The sequence below is a fragment of the Diadema antillarum genome, unplaced genomic scaffold (assembly GCF_040938485.1).
Source record: "Diadema antillarum isolate AM-2024a unplaced genomic scaffold, OU_Dant_1.0 seq00000452_RagTag, whole genome shotgun sequence".
Taxonomy (NCBI): Eukaryota; Metazoa; Echinodermata; class Echinoidea; order Diadematoida; family Diadematidae; genus Diadema; species Diadema antillarum.
Genome location: NW_027271425.1, coordinates 242,645 through 265,112, shown reverse-complemented (window position 1 = coordinate 265,112; position 22,468 = coordinate 242,645). Strand labels below are relative to the sequence as shown.

The window sequence follows — 22,468 nt, the reverse complement described above, 5'->3', positions numbered from 1 at the left end:
TCTTGGGATTAGCATCGCGATGCTTATCCCGCTAATTTTCGGGGTTTTTTCTGTCCACACGTGCAAAAAACTCGGGATGACGATCGCGATGCAAATCTCGAGATTTGTATCCCGCTAATTGGTGTACGTGTGAACCCGGCTAATGACCCTACCTGCCAAAATATCAAAAATCCTTCATAAATTCCCTAAAAATTCTCGGATCACTACCAAAAGTTAATCGTTTGGTTCCTGTGTCATTCTCAACCTTTCCTGCAAGTTTCATCCCAATCCGTTCGCTACTTTTTGAGTTATTTTGCACACGGACAAACTAACTAACTAACTAACGAACGAACGAACGAACGAACACACAAACCAACGGTAACGAAAACATAACCTCCTCCCTTTGCGGAGGTAATAATTTCCCATAGGCCTACTAGGCTCTTAGCTGGTTAAATATTCCTCTGAACAGACAGATTACGCCACTGCACTGGAAACAAACTCAGAATATTGAGAGTGCTTTAATTTTTAAGAACATAATTTCCTAAATATTCTTCAAGTCCGCAGTTTGGATGTGATAATTCGGTTAATACAGTTTGCTCTGGCTAGGTTATTATTTTATACCTTTTCACATTTTAACCTGTGACATAATCTCTGTCATTACTTCTAACATTTTTACCTCTGACATTTCTACCTCTGACATTTCTATCTCCGACATCTTTCCCTCTGACATTTTTACTTCTGATATTTTTACCTCTGAAATTTATACCTCTGACATTTTTACTTCTGACATTTTTACTTCTGACATATTTATCACTAAAATTTTTACTTCTGATAGTTTTACCTCTGACATTTTACTTTTGACATTTTTACCTCTGACATTTTTACCTCTGACATTTTTACCTCTGACATAATTACACCGAACAGATATCCTCCCCGCACATCTTCCTGAATATCTATTTTTCTTCCTTTTTTGACAGAAAAAAGCATCAAACGTTTCATTAAAAGTGTGCGCCAGTCCTCTCAATTACAATCATGATTGCAGCACTTTGATGTCTGGTGTGACATATTTTTGTAATACGTCAGACTTTAATTCTTACTCTTACGTGTGATATTTTCATCGAGTTATTTATTATTGTTAGGAATTACGCGAAAAATCGGAAGAGAGCTTTTCGTATGTCTTTTCGGTTTGCGTTAAGATCTTTAATTGTCTTTTACCATATATGCGACAGTTACATTGCTCGCGCGCAAAGTACTTGCGGCCATCGAACAACCGTATATCACTATTATTACGCGCAAAGTCAATGCGCCAGATATACGACGTTTGGTTGACCGCGCGCACTGTGTTTGTGGTCATCCGAACCGTCGTCTATAGGAGAGGACGAAATATCGCCGTTTTTTTTTTTTAACACTCGTGCCTATGGGGAAAAGTGATGTTTAGACAAAAATGAAATGACAAGACTCTTTAAAAGTGACACTTACACAAAAATTACATCAAATTAGAAACTGAGAATTTCACAACATGTGTAACTGAATGTTCACTATTGATATGACTCAAAATCTCTAAATCGAAAATGTGACCAAAAAATCGGGATATACAATGGTTCAAATGACCGCCGACGAAAAGTAAGCACCATATCTCTTAATTTCAGGTCTGAAAATGCATATCTCCCTCGTGTAGGAGTGGGCCTATCCCTCTTCAAAACCTCTCCCCGCACATTTCCCTGAATCTGTGTGTATTACTTTTAATATAGAAACAAAAATCGAATATTTCACCGAAGGGTTGCACCAGATCTCTGAATTTCAAGTCTGATAATGCTAAGATCTCTTCGTGTGTGAGGAGTATCCCCCTCGCATACTTTCCCCCACCCTCCCGCACATTTCCCCTTATAAATATTTTGTAACTTTTCTATATAAACTAAAATTGAATATTTCACTAAATCGGTAAACCACATCTCTGAATTTTCAGTTTGAAAATGCAAAAATCTCCCTCGTGTGGGTGCGGATATCCTACATCGCCCCCTTCCCCCCCCCCCCCCCGCATCTTCCTCAATATCTATTTTTCTCGCTTTTTTTATAAATCGAACGTTTCATCAAAGGTGTGCACCAGATATCTGAATTTCAAGTCTAAAAATGCACAAATCTTTTCGTGTCGGAGGGGATATTCCACACCCTCTCCCGCTTGGTCGCTCGGTCGCTCCGCTCCCTCGCACATATCAAACACAAGTTTCTGCCCCCCATCATTAAAACGGGTCGACGTCCCTGTGGATGATTGTCTTAATTGACTTAATTCAAGAAAACTCAGAAATCTGATGGAAATAACGAAATTATGTATGTACTACATATGTGTGTATATATATATATATATATATATATACACACAAGGCGTTGGCGTTCCATGCCAAAGACCCGGGTTCGATCCCCGGCGGAGACCAATTTTTCAACTCTTGCGCTTTTCCAAAAAAGAGGAACAGTAAGAGGAATAATGATGTCAAAGCTACGCACCGATTTCTCCTCATTTCTCATATCTCACATGTGCAAATTATTCAGGAGAAGCCACAAAGCTGTTGTAGCGGTGTCTTCTTTCGCAAAAACACTATCCCAATTCACCGCTACGTGAATCTCATTGCAGATCCAGCTGAGGCACGCGGCTGGTTGTTATTCATAACTCTCTGCCCCAAAAAGGAACGTGCGCATAAAGAGTTGAAGGGTTGGTCCGTCGGGTATTCGAGCTTGGGTCTGCCTGAATCGCTATGACGTCTCCGTGGCCGAGCGGTTAAGGCGTTGGCGTTCCATGCCAAAGACCCGGGTTCGATCCCCGGCGGAGACCAATTTTTCAACTCTTGCGCTTTTCCAAAAAAGAGGAACAGTAAGAGGAATAATGATGTCAAAGCTACGCACCGATTTCTCCTCATTTCTCATATCTCACATATGCAAATTATTCAGGAGAAGCCACAAAGCTGTTGTAGCGGTGTCTTCTTTCGCAAAAACACTATCCCAATTCACCGCTACGTGAATCTCATTGCAGATCCAGCTGAGGCACGCGGCTGGTTGTTATTCATAACTCTCTGCCCCAAAAAGGAACGTGCGCATAAAGAGTTGAAGGGTTGGTCCGTCGGGTATTCGAGCTTGGGTCTGCCTGAATCGCTATGACGTCTCCGTGGCCGAGCGGTTAAGGCGTTGGCGTTCCATGCCAAAGACCCGGGTTCGATCCCCGGCGGAGACCAATTTTTCAACTCTTGCGCTTTTCCAAAAAAGAGGAACAGTAAGAGGAATAATGATGTCAAAGCTACGCACCGATTTCTCCTCATTTCTCATATCTCACATATGCAAATTATTCAGGAGAAGCCACAAAGCTGTTGTAGCGGTGTCTTCTTTCGCAAAAACACTATCCCAATTCACCGCTACGTGAATCTCATTGCAGATCCAGCTGAGGCACGCGGCTGGTTGTTATTCATAACTCTCTGCCCCAAAAAGGAACGTGCGCATAAAGAGTTGAAGGGTTGGTCCGTCGGGTATTCGAGCTTGGGTCTGCCTGAATCGCTATGACGTCTCCGTGGCCGAGCGGTTAAGGCGTTGGCGTTCCATGCCAAAGACCCGGGTTCGATCCCCGGCGGAGACCAATTTTTCAACTCTTGCGCTTTTCCAAAAAAGAGGAACAGTAAGAGGAATAATGATGTCAAAGCTACGCACCGATTTCTCCTCATTTCTCATATCTCACATATATATATATATATATATATATATATATATATATAATATATCCATATTATCATTTCATTTGCTTTATTTCATTTCATTGATGCACTTACACACGTATACGCGTGTGCTTATCTTTTTACTCGTGTTAGTATGCGATGGTTAACGCCGATCACCCCCCCCCCCCCCCCCCCGTACGGATTTACGCCCGTGATATAAACGGTAGTTCATATACCGGTCCGTGTGAGTAGGTTGACGATAAACCTGGTGGGGATATGAATCCCTGTGCTGTCCTCGTGATCCTGGTATCAAGAAAAAAGGATATCCCCTTGGTTCTATTGCCAAGGTGAACTTCATGGATGCATGTAGAGAGTTGACGTGCTGTATGAAATTGTTAATTTCCTCGGCACCATGCTGACAAACCACAAAAGTTTCTGCCACATAATATCTAAGCTACATCTTGGGTCGGAGGGTCGCTGCCTGTAGTGTTGTCTCTTAAAAGTGTTCCATGAACAATTATGCGATAATTGGGGACAACGGAGACCCCATTGCTGCTCCTTCCGTTTGCTGTTAAAAGTGTCTCTCCATCTAAAAGAGGTGGAATCGAGGCACATCCTGAGCAAGCCATGGATCTCTGACAGAGACAGTTTGGTAGATTTTCGTCAGTCTCTTTAGGATGGTAGCGCAAGCATCCTTAACAGGCACACTCGTGAACAGTGATTCAACACCTAAGCTGATGAGGAGGTCACTATTTGAGACTGTCATTTGACGGACCTGGTCAATAAATGATTGGAGTTCTCCACATCAGGGTGCTACATAACTTTTTGTTACCACATGCCCGGTCGGGCAAGCAAATTTTCAAACTGTTGCAGAACACTTGCCCGAACATGAATTATACTTGCCCGAAAAGAAACTCTAAAGATATAAGAAATCACTTGTAAAGCCAAGGGCTTGATAAAGCCCAATCATTTGAATAAACAGCACATATGGGGAGTAACAAACTTGGTTCGATAGAGTGTTGGTGTTGGATTGATGGGACTTTTTCACGTAAGTGGTGAGAAGCAAAGATGGCTTCAAAACTTTTTGCTTGCCCAATTCGGGCAAGCATTTTTTCTCATTGTTCCAAAACACTTGCCCGACTTTGATTTTCACTTGCCCCGGGCAATCGGGCAAGTGCTTACGTAGCACCCTGCAACATGCTGTACATTTTGGCTGACAAGAGGCTGTAAGATAGCAGGCAGTTGTTGCGCCAGGACGTATGATGTTGGAGAGCCCCTGGTGGAAATGATAGGTCTGAGTGGAACGTCCGCATTATCTTTAGTTGTCTAAAGCGCCCGATACTCTTTGAGCTGAGCTGCGTGAGCTGCGTAGTTTCTGGTATCGGGTTTGAGACATAGCATATTTCCGTTGTAGGATATGAGCTTATCGTGATCCCTGCATTCAACAGCTGGTGTGAGATCTTTAGAAAGTTTTCTGTGAGTCCCGGTATCCAGCAGATAATGAATTTTGGTCTTGTAATCCTCTTGATCCATCATCACATTTGCATTACCCCATGTCTGCTTTGAGGATGTGAATGGAACTATCTTCTCTACAACTGGAAATGCCCGACTTCTCGGCTTTAGTGAGGATGGGCCGAGCTGGATTAACCGAAGTCAGTGCTTGGGTGATTTGGATGCGAACAGAGTCCGCCTGCGACCGGTTGAGGTGTTAGAGACTAGGCTCAATTTGCTGGATGATGTCATTCCCGTTAACTTGCTTGGAAGCCACAGGAAAATTCAATCCCAGGGAAAGAACCTGATACTCATTTTTAGTCAAAAGACGCTGACATAGATTGACAACAGCTTTGCTGGGCTGCAAATTGCGTGTAGGCTGTGTTGTAGTGGGTGCGTTGCGAGGGATCAGTTCTTGCATTTCCTCATTTGTCCAGCCCTGGTGGTTCGAAACGATGAACCTTGCACCAGTCTTCCTCGGAGAGTTTAGACTGGATGTTTTCGTGAGTCACTTGAATGTTCCGCTTGAGTTGTCTGAGCTGGCAATGGGTGTATCCAATCTGTTCGCGAATGACGTTCTCTAAAGTGTGTCGAACTATTTGGCTGCTGCTCGTCTGGAACGAGCAGTATCTCGGGATCTGCATCTTTTAAGGAAAGCGAGATTGATGAGTTTTTCGTATATACATAAAGGAAGTAAAGAGAAAGGGAGTTTTCTAACGTTAAAAAGGGAAATAAGGGCTTTTGTAATTACTATCACTGGCAAGAAGCATCATTTCCACTTCTGCCTCACTAAAAAGTGTCATACAGCAATCTTGTTGATGTCTAAACCAGGTAAGAAAGAACTTCTACGCATTGATAATGACGCTGATATGATTAGAAAGATGATACAGGAGATCCGGGGTCTCGCGCTCACATGAGTATCGCAAGTTCACCTTCCAAGCATTCTTACAGACCCTTACCTGAGAACATTGCAAAGTTGGGGGCGGGAGGGGGCAGCTTTATTAGGGAGCTGGGGCATGGTGTCCATTCACATATTCCATCAGACTGGTAAAAATACCTGCCAAGTACAATATACTTTGACTACTTTGACTACTATAGTTTGACTATTAGCATGCAGTTAGAAAAAAATAAAGCTCTATAACTTCTGATTCTAGATATTTTTGAATATTCCTTAATATGGAGGTTTGAGACCCAAGGGGCACCCACGGGGAGCATGATGCCCATTCAAACAAATTGAGATCCTCTTCCCCTAGGAATGCCATCTGTCAAGTTTGGTAAAAATCCATTTGTTGTTTTCAAGAAGAAGATGGATATGTACAATTTAGGCCCGCATTTGGATCCCCCTCCCCAGGGGCACCTCTAGATCTGCAATGAACAAACTTGAAACTACAGTCGTCATTGTACTGACTCATAGTATTAACTTCGCTTATAAATCACTTCTGGTTCTAGAGAAGAAGACTGGTAAATATTCCTTAATTTGGGCGGGCTATGGACCTCCAAGGCGAACATGGTGCCCAGTTGAACAAATTGAGATTCTATTTCCTTACGGATGCTACCTGCCAAGTTTGGTGAAAATTCATAGGGGTTTCAAGAAGAAGATGAAAATATACAATTTAGGCCCCATTTGGACCCCTCCCGTCCACCCCCCCCCCCCCGCCTTGAGTGCCAAGGGGTCATCCCTAATTTCGCCATGAACAAACTAGAAACTACAGTCATCAATAAACTAACTCATAGTATCAGCTCTATCACTTCTGGTTCTAAAGAAGACGTATTTAAAGATTCCTTCTTTTTTTTTCTTGGGGGGGGGTGGGCCTCCGGGGGCCTTGTTGGGGCATGATGCCCATTTGAACAATTGAGATCCTATTCCCCTACACACAGAGAAATTACGGTTCTAATTTGCACCCTAGAGGGTGCATATCGTTGTAACACCAGCGGCTCCATTTAGGGTTCTATTTTTAGGGGTGCTTATTTAGCACCCTATATTTAACACCATATATGGTGCATATTTGCACCCCTCCATTGGGTTCCCTTTCTGCACCCAATAGGGTTCATATCGTTGTAACACCAGCGGCTCCATTTAGGGTTCTATTTTTTGGGGTGCATATTTGCACCCCTCCATTGGGTTCCCTTTCTGCACCCCATAGGGTGAACAAAAATTCAGGTGCAAATTTGCACCCTTTCTGGTTCATATCGTTGTAACACCAGCGGCTCCATTTAGGGTTCTATTTTTGGGGGTTCTTATTTAGCACCCTATATTCAACACCCAAAAAGGTGCAAATATAGACCTCTATACAGGGTTCCTCTTCTGCACCTCATACCTGCACCCATTATGGTTCATATTGTTATTGTTGTAATTTTGCACCCTATGGGGTGATAAAGTCACCGCAATATAGGATGCAATACAATTTGCACACGTCTCTATATAGGGTTACCTTTCTGCACCCCATATGGTGAAAATTATAACCTTTTTGTTAAAACCAAAATAATTATATACTGGATGCCTTCACTAACTTCACAAACAATTACCTAAGGTCTACTGGATGCCTTCACTGACTTCACAATTAACTAAAGTAACACTCCAGACATGAAGCAAAATAGCATGCATACAGTAGATTTACACACAGTTTCTCAGTCAATTAAATCCACAATCTTTCGAAAACTGAAGTCAGAGACTTCAATTCAACAACAAATAGAACATAAACATGATGAATACAGTGCATACTTACATATAGATTATTAACATTTTAATATATGTCTCATGGAAGAGGGACAATTTAACAGCGATTTTCTTTTTCATGGTTTACTTTAAAGTGAACATGAAATATACATTGTATTTCTACAAATTCTTATACGAGATGCATGTTTTGTCATAAAAAGGGCAATGTAAATCCAAAATGTATGAAATTTGGTCAGTGCATTGAATAAGAAAAATAATATTCGTTCTTTCCATCACATGATTACCTTTTCTTCTTTTAAAGGAAGTTACCACATTGACAAAAAGCACTAATTCTTTTTATTAAAAAAATCCCTGAAGCTTGCGCAGAGTAATAGTAAACTATGTGACAAATATCTTTCACATTGTCCTTCTACTTCTAGAATGGATCATAGATATGCACCTTGAATTTACCGGTACATCTTACGGTAATCAAAAGCACCTTTATGACGCTCTTAGACATTAACAGCGATATGTCAACTCTGATTGCTGGTACACAAGTTATTGCCAAAACAATGAAGGGTATGGCAAAGTTCTGTCATATATATTTGAAACTCACTACTTGTACTGACATATTCCATCCAATTCCAAGATTGAGAGCTTGCAAATGTGCCCCATTATACAATTAGTATACTTCACATTTTGTTTTTCATATATAATTACACCAATGATAAGAATGGTGAAAAAAAAGAATAAAAAAATGAAGAATGCACATCTAAATTTGGTTACTTTTTTATGCACACAGCTAAAGATATGTCCCAGTTATAAATCTTGGGCAGAATAGCACATCTAAAAACACTTTTCATTGCATCAAATTAACATTAACAATTCCACAGAAAATGTAAACTCAGAAAGGGAAAATAAGGTTAACCAATCAGTGGTATTACAAACTGGACATAAAGAGGAAGGAATATGTCTTGTGAGACAAGTTTAAAAACAAATTTTTTGATACATTGTGGGTTTTTTTTTCAAGCGATGGAAACAAGAAGCACATTGTACTCAGAAGACCATAAATATAATTACACAATGTATGCAGTTTAGCCCCAACATTCAAAATATTGTAAAGAGCAGTGGATTTTTCACATTCATAAAGCAGGTATTGGTATTGGCACCATCACAAGCATAATGATCAGAAGCAAAATATATCATTATTACTATTGTTATTATTATCATCATTATTATCATTATTACTATTACCATTAATATTTTACAGATTTATGATCATGCATGAGAAATACCTCAAGTGTTGATGTATACAGTCTCACAACTCTTCCAATCATTTTAACACTTAATTTTCACCAAACCTTACACAAATATATCAGCACTTTATACAACCTACTTAAAGAAAGCTTAAAATTATAATCAGAGTTAGAGGGCAAGTCCACCTTCATATAGACCTACATGTGGATTGAGTGAATGTGCTGCAATAAGCCAGTCCGGAGATAGCTCATGTGCACAAAGGTACAAATGACCTTTCATTTTTCTCAGTTGGTTAGGCACTTCACTCAACTCAAAGTGACATAATGCAGCAGCTTGCCCACCATAGCCATTTATGGAACTCATATTCAAAGAAAGAATGAACCTAACCAGTGTAGATGAAGTGACCAGTATGGTTCGTCAATCAACACTTAGGGAATCATCTATTTTATCAAGAGCTGTTTTGAATATGTTAACAAACTTTTTTTGTGTGTTAACATTGCCAAATACCAGGCTTGCTGTCAAGTGGATGTACTGGCAGGCACCATTTATAAGGATTCCATGAATAATCCTAGCATTACAGATGCTTATCTCAGTGAAATTAAAAAAACAACCTGTCTCTCGGTACAAATAACCTTTTTTTTTCGCACATGCTCAAACTGGTACCCCGAACTGGCTTATACGATAAGAACACATCAGTAAAAAAATTGAAAAGCGGACATTCAATTCAAAAGTTAATAATCTTTAAATCATTTGTGCAGTCGCATGCGTAGAACAATTCAAGGAAAACCTAAAGAGAATTTCACATTTCTTTTCTCTTAGGAAAAACATGCACATTTCCTCGACAAGTCACTGACGTAAGGGCAATGATAATAGTTTCTGCCTTCTTAAAGAGTGAAGTCCAGTGTTCTTTTATATGCAAAAAAAGGAGATATGATATGTTGAGTTTTCTCAGGTTTTGGAACAAACTCTATTTTTCAATCCTTATATTATACATAAAGGGTTTGTGAGAAAATCATGCTTTTGTCAAGTGTCACAAAGCTACTCCACTTATGACATTGCATTGCCAGAGATTGCCCAAAATTGACATACATTGTGTGGCTGTCTACTACAAAAAACATCAGGCGACTTATTATTTTTTTTTTTTTTGGTTCTCTACTTAAACAATCAATTCAAAGTGTGCAGGTGTTGTTGAAGCACTGAGGCTATCGATGGTGAAGAAATATCTAAAATATGAACAATACAAACTAACCCCATGTTGTATAGTATGAAATATAATGGAAAGCATACTTTGAGTATTTTATATCCATTAGCAGATTCATATTTTCATCCATAATCCACCCCCCCAAAAAAAGAATAAGATAAAAGTGAATAGAAGTCAAGTTCTCTTAAGTTCGTTCTCTTGTATTTTTCTATTATATATTTCTTTAGAGTATTCTTGTAAATATTCAAGGCCAGTGCATTCTAAGAAAGGGAATAACCTGACAACAGTTTAAAAGACAGAATAAATAGTTATCATTATCTATGAAATTAAACATTTTCACATATATTTTGCAAAAGAAAAATGCTAATCTTCATTTCATGGAGTGGCTTCATGCTCACCCTCGGCTAAAAACAGGGAGTTGATTACTTTCTGGATTAAAATGGAAAGATGTTTCTAGAGCCGTGGTGTTTAGCAATTTTAATGGGGGGGGGGGGGAGATTCAATGTGACCCGTCTCAAATTTTATATGGTTTAAACATACATGACATATTATAGGAGTCTCATTATTATGCCTCCACCCTGAATGGTGCCGGAGGCATATGTTTTCAGGTTGCCTGTCTGTCTCCCGGTCTGTACGGATGTATCTACGGAAAAATTGATGGGCTTTCATCAAACCTGGTTCAGGGATACTACATGATGCTGATGATCTTATTGGCTTTTGGACTATATCTGCTAAAAGTCAAAGAAAATTTGAAAATAACTTTTTTGCTACTTCTCTAGTCAGGGAAATCGGTGTACTCGTGTGTACTGGTTGGTTGGCGCATTCAGTTGGGTACAGCAAGGTTTCATCCTCTGCTTTCACAGGAAAGCCGACTCCCAACTTCTTGTTCTCGTAGTCAAGGTATATCTGCTCCTCTGCTTCAGCAACCTGCAGCTTGGTCTCATAGCTAATCTCATCTTACGCTGCATAAGTCGAAACTCCTCGAGCTCTAGTTTTTGATGCGTTTCTATAGCAGCTGCTTCAACTGCCAAATAGTATGCCCTTCAGGCCATCACTCTCAGAAGAACTGGCATGGCTTCCACACTGACTCAACGAGGAACCAGGATTGACATCCTGAACATCTTCCATCTCCAGCTCTGGCATCCTATATGGCTCACCAGTCTCTCGAGGTTGACCTGCATCACTCATCCTGAAGACCATTATTGAACTTGATGCATAGTGAACTCGATGATAAATAATCAATCAAACACAGGTCCCTTTGGCCCAGTATGAGACCAAGCTAACACCATGCATCAGCATGGATCAGCAAGGTTCAACCTGTAATTGAATAAAAAAAAGTTCAACATACAATCAATATTGGAATAGGCCTACATGTATCTACCTGCTAAAGTATGGGATCAAGTGGTTGTACTTCTGAAGTGATTTACCGTTTACATTACATACCTTGTTTGTGTGACTAATATTTTATGTCATGTCTAGCACATGCAACTTCTCCAGTGGATATTATCTAAATTCACATATCGTGTATCATTGCTTATGCTCTGTGACTATGGCATTGCTAATTTATAACACACATTCTAGTTTCATTGATAGACAACAAGGAGTTAAGGCCAACCTAAATTTTCTGACTTCAATCTTCATACATGTCTTAAATTCTCCTAAATGAACCAGGAACACTATTTTTCTTCATTAGGCACATCATACATGCATACATCGTTCTTTCTGTCAACTTCACAGAAACCAATATCCAACTGAGCCTCAACTCGGCTCAAACGTAATAATTCCCATTAACGAAAATGATGCGACTATATCCGGTCACCTATTTACGTACATACCTTGGTAACTGCGTCCAGCAGCCCCATACGCATAGCGTAATTACGCTATGCGTATGGGGCTGTTGGTCGTAGTTAGTACCTTGGTTGAGGCTTTCCGTATTACCGTGCACTTTCATTGACTTATTCGCTATGCTTTACTGTAGGTATGATCGCACTTCTGACATGTTAGTACACATGTACCTCGATACAACTCTTTCGCATCAGTTTTCACCACTCAGCATTCTATGAGCATAATTTACACATATCATCATCGATTACTGTGAAATATTTTCAACGGAATTACAGTACAATTATCTACTCACAACGTTTGGCTCATCAAAAAGATTAATTCATCACCCCAACCTCACGGTCGTCTGTCCATTCCAAACGAGGAACTTCAGTAGTATGCACGTACGTATACCGCGCGACCTACGGCGTGGCGTGCGCATGCAATTTTAGCTTTGCCATTGACCAAGTGCTCAACGGTCCACGCGTGCACGCATAATACGTGTACTTGTACTCGTTTGCTTTCTCTCTATGATAACGTCATTGAAATGATATTCTTGATCCCGGTGCGAGAAGAAAAAACAAATGTTTAATTCAAGTAGTAATTTTTTGAGTACAGTATTACTGATGATACTGTTACTCTTTAACAACGTGTAGTTATATTTTCAAATAAAAATATACGATAATATCCAAAAATAGTGTGGCATTTTAAGCAAACACCATTCAACACCCACATGTCAGCTTTCGGGAAAGACTATGGAATGGTTCCAAATTCGAACCCTTAAGACTTGGCTCCCTTTAGGGTTCGGATTTGCACCCCTACATCCATCCCGAACCCTATAAGGTGCCACGTAGTTAGATTTGCTCGTAGGGTGAAAATAAGAACCCTAATAGAACCCTAATTTCTCTGTGTGTATAGGCATGCCACCTGCCAAGTTTGGTGAAAATCGGTCTGGAGTTTTCAAGAAAGAAGATGACGATGTAAAAAGTTTACGCACGATGCATGACGGACGCCGGACGAAGAGTAACTGCAATAGCTCACTTAAGCCTTTGGCTCAGGTGAGCTAACAAGAAGAAATGATGTTATTCGTGAAGATTATTTCTACAGCGATGATGAATATGATATCAATAACCGATGAGTTAATATTTATAATGGTCAGTATGAAGCTCACTGAAAGTGAAAAGAAGTAAACAACACAAACGCATAAAAGGAATTACAGAACGATCAGTGTGACATAAACGTTTGAAGCTGATACAAATATCCGTTAAACATTGTCAGGTCGACATTTACAAATTTCGTAATCTTTATTTTCAAGTATTTTATCGGAGCATCAAAATGCATCAAATTGTCATCAACGATAGAACATGCTATGGTATCGATACTGTCCCAACGATATAGACAAATTGCACTTGCAAATGAGAGAGTTTTTCATACATAAATGAAAACAGTAGAAAGAAAAACGAAAAAAGAAAGATAAGAATGAAATAGAAGGCTTCTGTAATTACTGGACAAGAAACATTACTTTCAGTTTTGCTTCACTAAGAATTGTCATACAGCAATCTTGTAGATGCAACTATATTCATTGATCTTAGCATTGTCGAAGAACCACAATCCATCATCAATAAATTGGGGATTGACTTTTAAATAAGTTGTACGAATTTTCCCCCTCTAAAATAACAGAGGTCCACTTTAAATGAAAAGGAGCAATTAAAATTAATTAGAAATGAAGAATCACGTCGTACGTCATGGATTACCAGATGTTTTAGTTCTCATTGTGTATCTATAGTTCTTGAATTTACCTCTCAATTCAGATTAAACAAATGACGTGGAAACAAGGCAGAGTGATTGAAAGTGACAAAAACTATTTTGTATGCAGGGACGGACAGTTGACGGCAAACAAGAAACAAAAAAAAACAAAAAAACGTTGAGTAGAAGAAGAAAGGATGAGGATATTGAAGTAAGAATGAAAAGATGCCAGGGAAGAAACAGGATGGCAAGAAAGATAAAGATCGCTATTTCCAAGTGACATGTCGGGAGGTGTAACATCGACACTAGACAATCCTCGTTACAGAGACATGATGAGCGAAATAAATGATAGGGGACAAAATATGGCTTTGTAAATCACATATTGACTGCAATAGTAAAGAGAGAGCTAAAATGAATCGAAGAGTAAAGAGAGAACGATATATATATATATATATATATATATATATATATATATGTATATACAGAGAGAGAGAGAGAGAGAGAGAGAGAGTAGCAGAGACAGAGAAGGGAACAAGAGCTTAAAAGGAACAAAAAACAAAAACAAAACCCTGAGGGATTGCCGAGGGTGCCAAAATATCTCTTTTCATGCCGATGTAGCTTGTCAATGCCTTTGGATTGGGAGCGTTTTCACCTGCCGCGGGCCGAGTGGAGGATTGAGGTGTCACACGCTTGTCTTGTGGGAATCGCGGCAATGCGAATGTCATCAATGATGAATTAAGGAGGTTTAATGGGAATCGTGCTTTTCTGTCTGTCTTTTGGATATACGGCACGCCGAGCTCGCTGGAATACTTTCATACCATCAGCTACCAGCCTCCCTTTTTGTGATAGAAACGAACGCAATGCATGCAGACATACACACACACACACACACACACACACACACACACACATACACAAACCAAGATACAAAATGTGTAGCCTTGCTATCATGCAGCCATTTCGTACAGCTTCAAAGGGGCGTGGATTATCGTTACCCTAAAAATTAATACTTAATATCCGATAGCAACTATCACTCTTCCTCCACCAAGACAATTGACACTCGCACAAACTTACATGAATGTACAAAAAAAAAAGAAGAGGATGTGCTCTTTTCCTTGTGTGATGCCGTGTCCTTTGTGTATTATGTATGATAGCGTTTATAGTACATGTGTATGTGTGTACGTATGTAGGAATGTGTGTATATGTACTATTGGGTTGTCTTTTCCGGGTACACACAGCTCGATGCATAGCGTCTTTAGCTTGTAATCGTCAGTATCTTGATTTGTAATTTGTATTATTTTTTTTTTTTTGTGTGTGTATTCGAAAATAGTTACTGTTTGTGATTTTTTTTTTTGTTAGCGGTTATACATGAATTAATTTCGGATGATATTTAGTACACGTCTCAGGTGACTCACGTCTTACAAGCTTTGCTTATCAGTGGGCAACTTTTTGCCATTCAAATATTTATTTTTCTGTTAATCTTCTAAAGCGTGCATTACTATTTTTGATTACTTAAAGGAGTGGTACAGTTTCGGTTGAGATGGGATTTTATGTGCCCAACGTTTTTTGATGATGACTTTTTAAGATAATGAGACACCTCATTTTTCTATGAAATATGAAAGACCATAAAGTATCTCGCAAAAAGTTAAAAGCTGACTCCTCACCTTAACCAATACTATACCATCGCTTTAATGAAATTATATGTATAGTTCCTTACACTTCGTGATACTTTTCTTATGTATTTTCTTTAAAAAAAGGGTAAAATTATAATTGTAATAAATGTCAGTTAAACCGGTTGAACGAAAGGGAATTCCACGAAATGTCATTTTATTATGAAAAGAACACATTCATTCGACTTGTTACTGACACATGTTAGGGGCAGTATCGTTGCCACTGCTTTTTGAAAGAGGTAAGCCAATTGCTCTTTCATTTTGCTATGGATATGAAAATGTGTTGAATTCTGTTTATGATTTCTTTAAATGCAGTGACGTCATAAACTTTTGTTGTCTTTTCATCCATCAATGGCGGCACTGAAACTTTAAAAATTCATGACTTTTGAATATACGGTTTATTCGATTTTCCTCAAACTTTCACTGATGTGTTCTACTGATATTATTGCTGCATTCAATCAATCCACACATAATATTTATGTGGACTTGTCCTTTAGGTCGCATTAAAACCCCCAAAAGCACGAGTCCTTATGCTTTTGCTTTTCCTGAAGATGGTGTCTCACAGAGCTGTGAATGCTTACCAACGTTGCGTTTTTTGGATTTGCCAACCTTACTGATGAATGTTGTCGAAACTCACGGTTCACCTCCGTCAGTAGCGGCAATATTATAGCATTTAGCAACAATTAGCAACATTTTGCGCGAATGTTTGCAAAAAGTGTTGCAAGGGCAGTTGGCGACCGTCAGCGACTGTTTTTGCGAAGATAAGCAACTATTTGCCAATCCTTTGACACTGTTTTGTGTGTTTTTTAAACTGGATTTCCAGAATATGGAAATGAATTTCTACCAGAAAGACGCCCAAGATTCTTCTGCCCTTGAAAAATTGTTTCACCTGGTTGCTACTACAGGTATCTTGCAACAGAGGAAAAATGAAGTAGGGCTTACATGAGGAAAAAACGAAGAAGAAAACAAAACCATTTGGGTCAGAGAGTGGTTACTACAGAGGACAGGATTTTGGTCAATATGAAAACCTCTGCAGCAATTATACATGATGGAGAGGCTAAGAGCGTCAAAATATTTCTTTGTTTCACGACCCATAGTTGGTTGTTTAACCCCCAGCACCCAGAAAACAAGAGACCCGGGCGTCTCACGCTCACCTGAGTATCGCAAGTTCACCTTCCATGCATTCTTGCAGACTCTTACCTGAGAAAATTGGAAACTCTGGAAACTTAGCTCTATCACTTCTGGTTATAGAGAAAATCTTTACAGATCCTTTACTGGGGGTGGATTTGGTGAAAATCCGTCATGGGGTTCTCAAGAAGAAGATGAAAATGTTCAATTTAACCCCAGTAGGACCCCTCCCCTGGGTCCCAGGGGGGTACCTTTGATTCCACCATGAACAAACTTGCATGTTCCCTCGCCATGTCTTTTGTTAGTCACATTGATATCACAGAAACATTCAAGCTATCCTGAGTAGAGGAGAAGGTGCATTCCAATGTCTTTTGTTAAAGGGAAGATAAACCCTAAAAGCAATGTGGATTGAGTAAAAGCAGCAACATTAGTAGAACGCATCAGTGAAAGTTTGAAGAAAATCGGACAATCGATGCAAAAGTTATGAATTTTTAAAGTTTTGGTGTTGGGACAGCTGGATGAGGAGACTACTAGAAGTTATGACGTATGAGTGGACAACAATACAAAGAAAATATAAAGAAAATTCTACAAAAATCAATTTTTCATGAAAATTACAAAGTCCGTCAACTTGATACTGACATACATTAAGGGTAACAATTATTCCCCCTGCTTTCTGAAAGCGGTTAGTCAAGTGTTCTTTCATAATGCTAGAAAAATGAAATTTTGTTGAATTTCTTTTATATTTTCTTTGTATTGTTGTCCTCTCATACGTCAAACCTCTAGTAGTCTCCTCATCCAGCGGTTCCAACACCAAAACTTTAAAAACTCATAACTTTTGCATCGATTGTCCGATTTTCCTCAAACTTTCACTGATGTGTTTTACTAATGTTGCTACTTTCACTCAATCCACATTGCTATTTGGGTTTACCTTCCCTTTAAACATTTCAGTACTTTAGCAATGATTGACAGATAAGGTCATCTGAGTAATATTGGTTTGGAAGGATTTTTTGTGAGCGTTCCCACGTAATCTGAAGACAAATAGAAGAAACATTCGTTAAAAATATATGGAAGGTTTCTAGATATTCGTTTCATCGTAAAAGTAATGTTGAGGGTATCATAAATCAACACAAATCAACATGCATTTGGATTTCAGGGGCCCTTTAAGGCTCGATTGGACCCGAATGAGTGAAATACATGAAGAAAATATGGTGAAATGGAAGTTTAAAAAAAAGAGGATGAGATCTAAAGACGCAGGCTACCACCTCGCAAAATATATAATCTGGGAGTAAAATAAGGGCAAATGTGCGAAAAATAAGCGGAAGAGAAGTGAAAAAGTTGATCCCGATCAACACGATTACGAATCACGATTAGATGAGATTTGCTGCGTTTCGATACGATCCTAGACGATCTGATGCGATGATCACGATAAAAAAAAATCAATCGCGTTAATCGTAGAAAATTTTTGAACTGTCCCAATTTTTTTCTACGATTAACGCGATTGCCACGATTGACCTCAAGATCTGATACAATCTGATACGATCTGATAAGATCATCACAATTGCTTCACGATTAAGACCACAATTTCAATCGTGGCGCCAACAGTAATAGTGGGAACGCTGCTTTACGGAGAGTTTAATGCAAATTGTATTTCAACATTGTCTGTTTGTTTGTTTGTTTCTTTAGTTTTATTTCTGCCTTTTTCCAAGTCACACATAACAAAAAGAATACATAGATTTAGAAATTAACATTACGCGACGTATAAGTCAGAATACTGTCTTACAAATTAATTCAAAGTACATATCTATATACATACACTGTGAACATGACAGTATTCAATGTGTGAGACGTATAGCATAATATATCTCACACACAAAAAAAAAAAATGTTCAGAATTGGGGAATCGTGATGGAATTAACAGATTATGTAAATAATACATTGTAATTGATTATTTATTCAGAATATTTCATGTCGTTACAATCAACGAATTTCATAAAAAATAAAAAAGGGGAATTTGAATGAATTAATTTTAAAATTAAACATTTTTATCTATTATAATAATGGAAAAGCAGGAGACCGCGATCATAAGCAGCAGCATGACATGGATCGAGGCCTCGGGGTAAAAATTCGAAACTTAAATTCAATTTACATAACTGTATAACGGACGTGTCTACAAAATAGAATCAATAATCAAATCCAAAATATCATAGTAATTTGTGAGGTCAAAAATAAAATTAAAATTCAAAATAGTTATCGCTTATTTATTTTCAACAGGCATTCTTTAATATAACACTGTGCTGCGGTGAGTGCTGTGCTGTGCTGTGCTGTCCTGTGCATGCCATGAAATACAATTTTATTGATTTAACGTTTGGGCATATAATTGGGTTTGTGTCTAATGTATTTTTGTATCATATATTTATCTGTTACATTATTTCTGTTTACAATATCAATCTTAATATGCCGCAAATTACTGAACTCCTAATATACCGGTATAAACTGTTTATAAATTAACATAAAAACCTCAAATTTTTTATCACTCATACATTATTATATTTCAATAAAAGATATTTTTATATCTATAGCTAGGACCTATTATAGCTAAGACATTCGTCTTAGCTTGCCAAGCGCCAATGCATACTGTACAAGGTTACAGCTTTGACAACCATTTTTCACAAAGAATAATATCATTGGTGGTACAAGACAGCCCAACTGATGCGTGCAATTGATTGGTGCCCCCCCCCCCCCACGCTCTCTTTTGTTCACTGTGCATTTTCCTATCTTCTAAAATCCGCAATGGCGGAGCTGTGATCGCCCCTCACTGCGCTTTTCAGCTATGCACAGTAGCAGTGCACATTGTAGCACACCCTTTGGCGCAGAGCGCAAAACGCAGCGATTGTGCACAATAGGCCTACCCTCTTCCCGCCTAATCTGATTCTTGCCTGCACTTATATAAGTTGCAGCGTGGAGCTCTGCCTCTGGCTCCATGATTGCAGCTAGCTAATAGCACATGCATCCGATGAAAATACAGCTGTCAGGAAGAGGGAATGTGTGTGAAAACTTTTATTCGGCTTCTGAGCTCCTACATACATTGTAGGTATTCAGATAGCAGCCCTACGCAACATCATAAAGAGATTGCAGAGAATCACTCTCGTTCCGCTAGTGCCTGTGGCCATGAACTTTTACTAACGTCTTTTATAACTCCTTCAAATTCATAACAAGAAATCAACCTGAAAGAGGTGGTTAACATCTTCAGCGACGTAAATCCAAAAAGGATGATGCTGAACTTGCTATACAGATAATAGGTTAGAACATAAATTCGGTATTATATATTAAGGCACGATCAAAAATTTAATAATCTAATTATCCTGTAACAGAAATACATGGGACCATCATGATGTTCTATTGCAAATGCTTGACGGGGATAATGGTCTTAGAAAGAGTTGTCATATAGTAAGCCTAATCAGAGGGATACTCTAGTCAACACTTATTCAGTGGAGCAAAAAAAAAAAAAAAAAAAAAAATATATGTATATATATATATATATATGAAGAAATAAAAAGTACAATGGTGCATCGTGCAAAAGTGTGAAGTGTTTGTGTGGAAATGAGCTAATTGTGTGTATGTGATAGTTAATGCGTCTTTTATGTTCATGTTTGGCGTGTAAACACGTTCAGTTCGGGGCCCTTTCTTGAATGATGGGAGTGAATATAAACAATAAAGAAGAAAAGTTAACACGTTACGACCTGCTCTAATTATCAGACATAGGCACCGTATTGATTTAACATGATATCTTTGAGCTTTTTCTTTTTAAATAAGTAAGTTAGTTTACATTGTTTAAGGTTGTCGGGTAAAAGGTTCCAGACATCGGGACCGTAATTTTTTGAAGATTATTTGTGTGCTTTTACCACAGCCGGCGCCACGTTTGTGAAAAAAAAAGGCCTTCAGCATAGCTTCTGCTGCCACTTCCGGGTTTCATCAGCTAACAAGCAAAAATAATAATATTAATAATAATAATAATAATGATAATAATAATAATAATAATAATAATAATAATAATAATGATTATAATAATAAATGAATTTTTTAAAATGAATTCTTAAAAAGATTTAAAAAAGGACTTACCCTCGAAATTTTATCGCCTGCCAACAAAATCCCTCTATTTTTTTTTCTGATGCCACTTCCAGTGTAAAAGAAAAAAGAAAGAAGAAAAAAATGGGGGAGGCCCAAAGTCGTTACAACCTATGTATTGCTATGTATTATGCAAAAGAAGTGGGGGCGGCTAGTTCCCCCCCCCCCCCCGGGTTCCGCCGGCCCTGTTTACTGCTAAGACAATTTGGAGTTTTCCAGATGATAATCAGACGTACGGCGAGTTGGTAGGAATATAAATTTAAATTTGGGATTAAAAAGTCATCGAACACTGAAGGAAGTTGGCTGAATTTGTATTTGTGCATAAGAAATTCCTGTTTGAACGGTTTGAATGTCATAACTTTTAATGTTTTAAATTTGAAAAGGCAATGGGATGGAGATATGTAGTGAAATTGGTATTGAGTTTGTTTTAGTTCAATCACAATTTCTCCATACAATGTTACAGTACATAATGTTAGGGAAGAGTAAAGGATGGACAAGACTTCGGTCGAAACAAGGACTTCGAAGAACCAAGTTTCTCATGTGGTGTAGAATTCCGATGCCTCTAAGAAAGTGAAGTATTGTATAAACTTTGTGTATATGATCATTTTACGACAAACTAGAATAAGAAGTAATTCCTGAGAATTTAGTAGATCTCTTTTCAAAAATTTGCTGTCTGTCAACACTAGTAATTGATACATTTAACATTTGAAGATTTCAACAACTTAAATCTTACAAAACTTGTCTTAGAAATATTAAATGGTTTATCATGAACTGGGATACCTTAAACATTTCTGAACAAAGTGTGTTGATATGAGTTTCGAAAGTTATATGGGAATAAAAACAGAAACTGTATCGTCTGCAAAGAGTATAAAACTACGAAGTGAAGAGGAATTAGTAATGTCATTAATATAAATTAGAAGAAAAGAGTAGGGGATCCGATATGGATCCTTGAAGGACATAAGAGGGTTCTGCAGAGTTAAATACTACATGTTTTCTGCTATTCTTAGGAATCACTGATCCATAATAAAGAAATATCGCTGACGCAATGTTTCATCACTTATTCATCAAAATATCATAACTGATGGTATAAGGTATCAAAGTCTCTGATAAATTAATCAAAAACACAATCAGGTGTTCTTTCTTGGCAAAACATTCCATAAACTTATTCAATAACTGCGCAAATTTTACACATAAACCCATGGACACGAAACAAACGTGGCACACAAAGGGTAAAGAAAACGTCATATGCCTTATCTGTATCTGATTCAAGAAAAACCTCGCTCCAATGTTTCTGGATTAAGTCACATTTTTTATGATTCAATATCATCTTCCGTTTCTCTGCGTACAACTTGTGTGTTGCTTGTTTCCTATTCTGCTTCGATTACAGAAATGTCGTGAGATTGAAAAGGTTGGCAGATGACTAGATACATTACAAAGTATATCATTGATGACTTTATGTGTACTAATAACATTTGAAAAAAAAATTGCACAAAAGTACTCTAGAAAGTTAAGTTATTCTCGTCTTATTTGTTATATCAGCGTGAAAACAACTGACGTTAATATAGTTTATGAAGTACCTTATTAAGTGGAGGGAATAGCTTTGGTTGACATGGGGATTCAGATTTTAACTGTTGCGAGAAAATTAGAAACCACTTACAAAATAATGTAAGAGCATAAATTCTAAGCGGAATTCAAAGTA

At 38.3% G+C, this 22,468-nt stretch overlaps 2 non-coding genes across 2 annotated transcripts; both read left to right on the top strand.

Annotated features, from left to right (window-relative positions):
- Positions 1 to 3,130: 3,130 nt before the first annotated feature.
- Positions 3,131 to 3,202, top strand: Trnag-ucc (transfer RNA glycine (anticodon UCC)). The gene has a single exon. It is a non-coding gene; the product is annotated as a tRNA-Gly (tRNA).
- A 324-nt stretch (positions 3,203 to 3,526) lies between these two features.
- On the top strand, positions 3,527 to 3,598 carry Trnag-ucc (transfer RNA glycine (anticodon UCC)). The gene has a single exon. It is a non-coding gene; the product is annotated as a tRNA-Gly (tRNA).
- Positions 3,599 to 22,468: the final 18,870 nt, after the last annotated feature.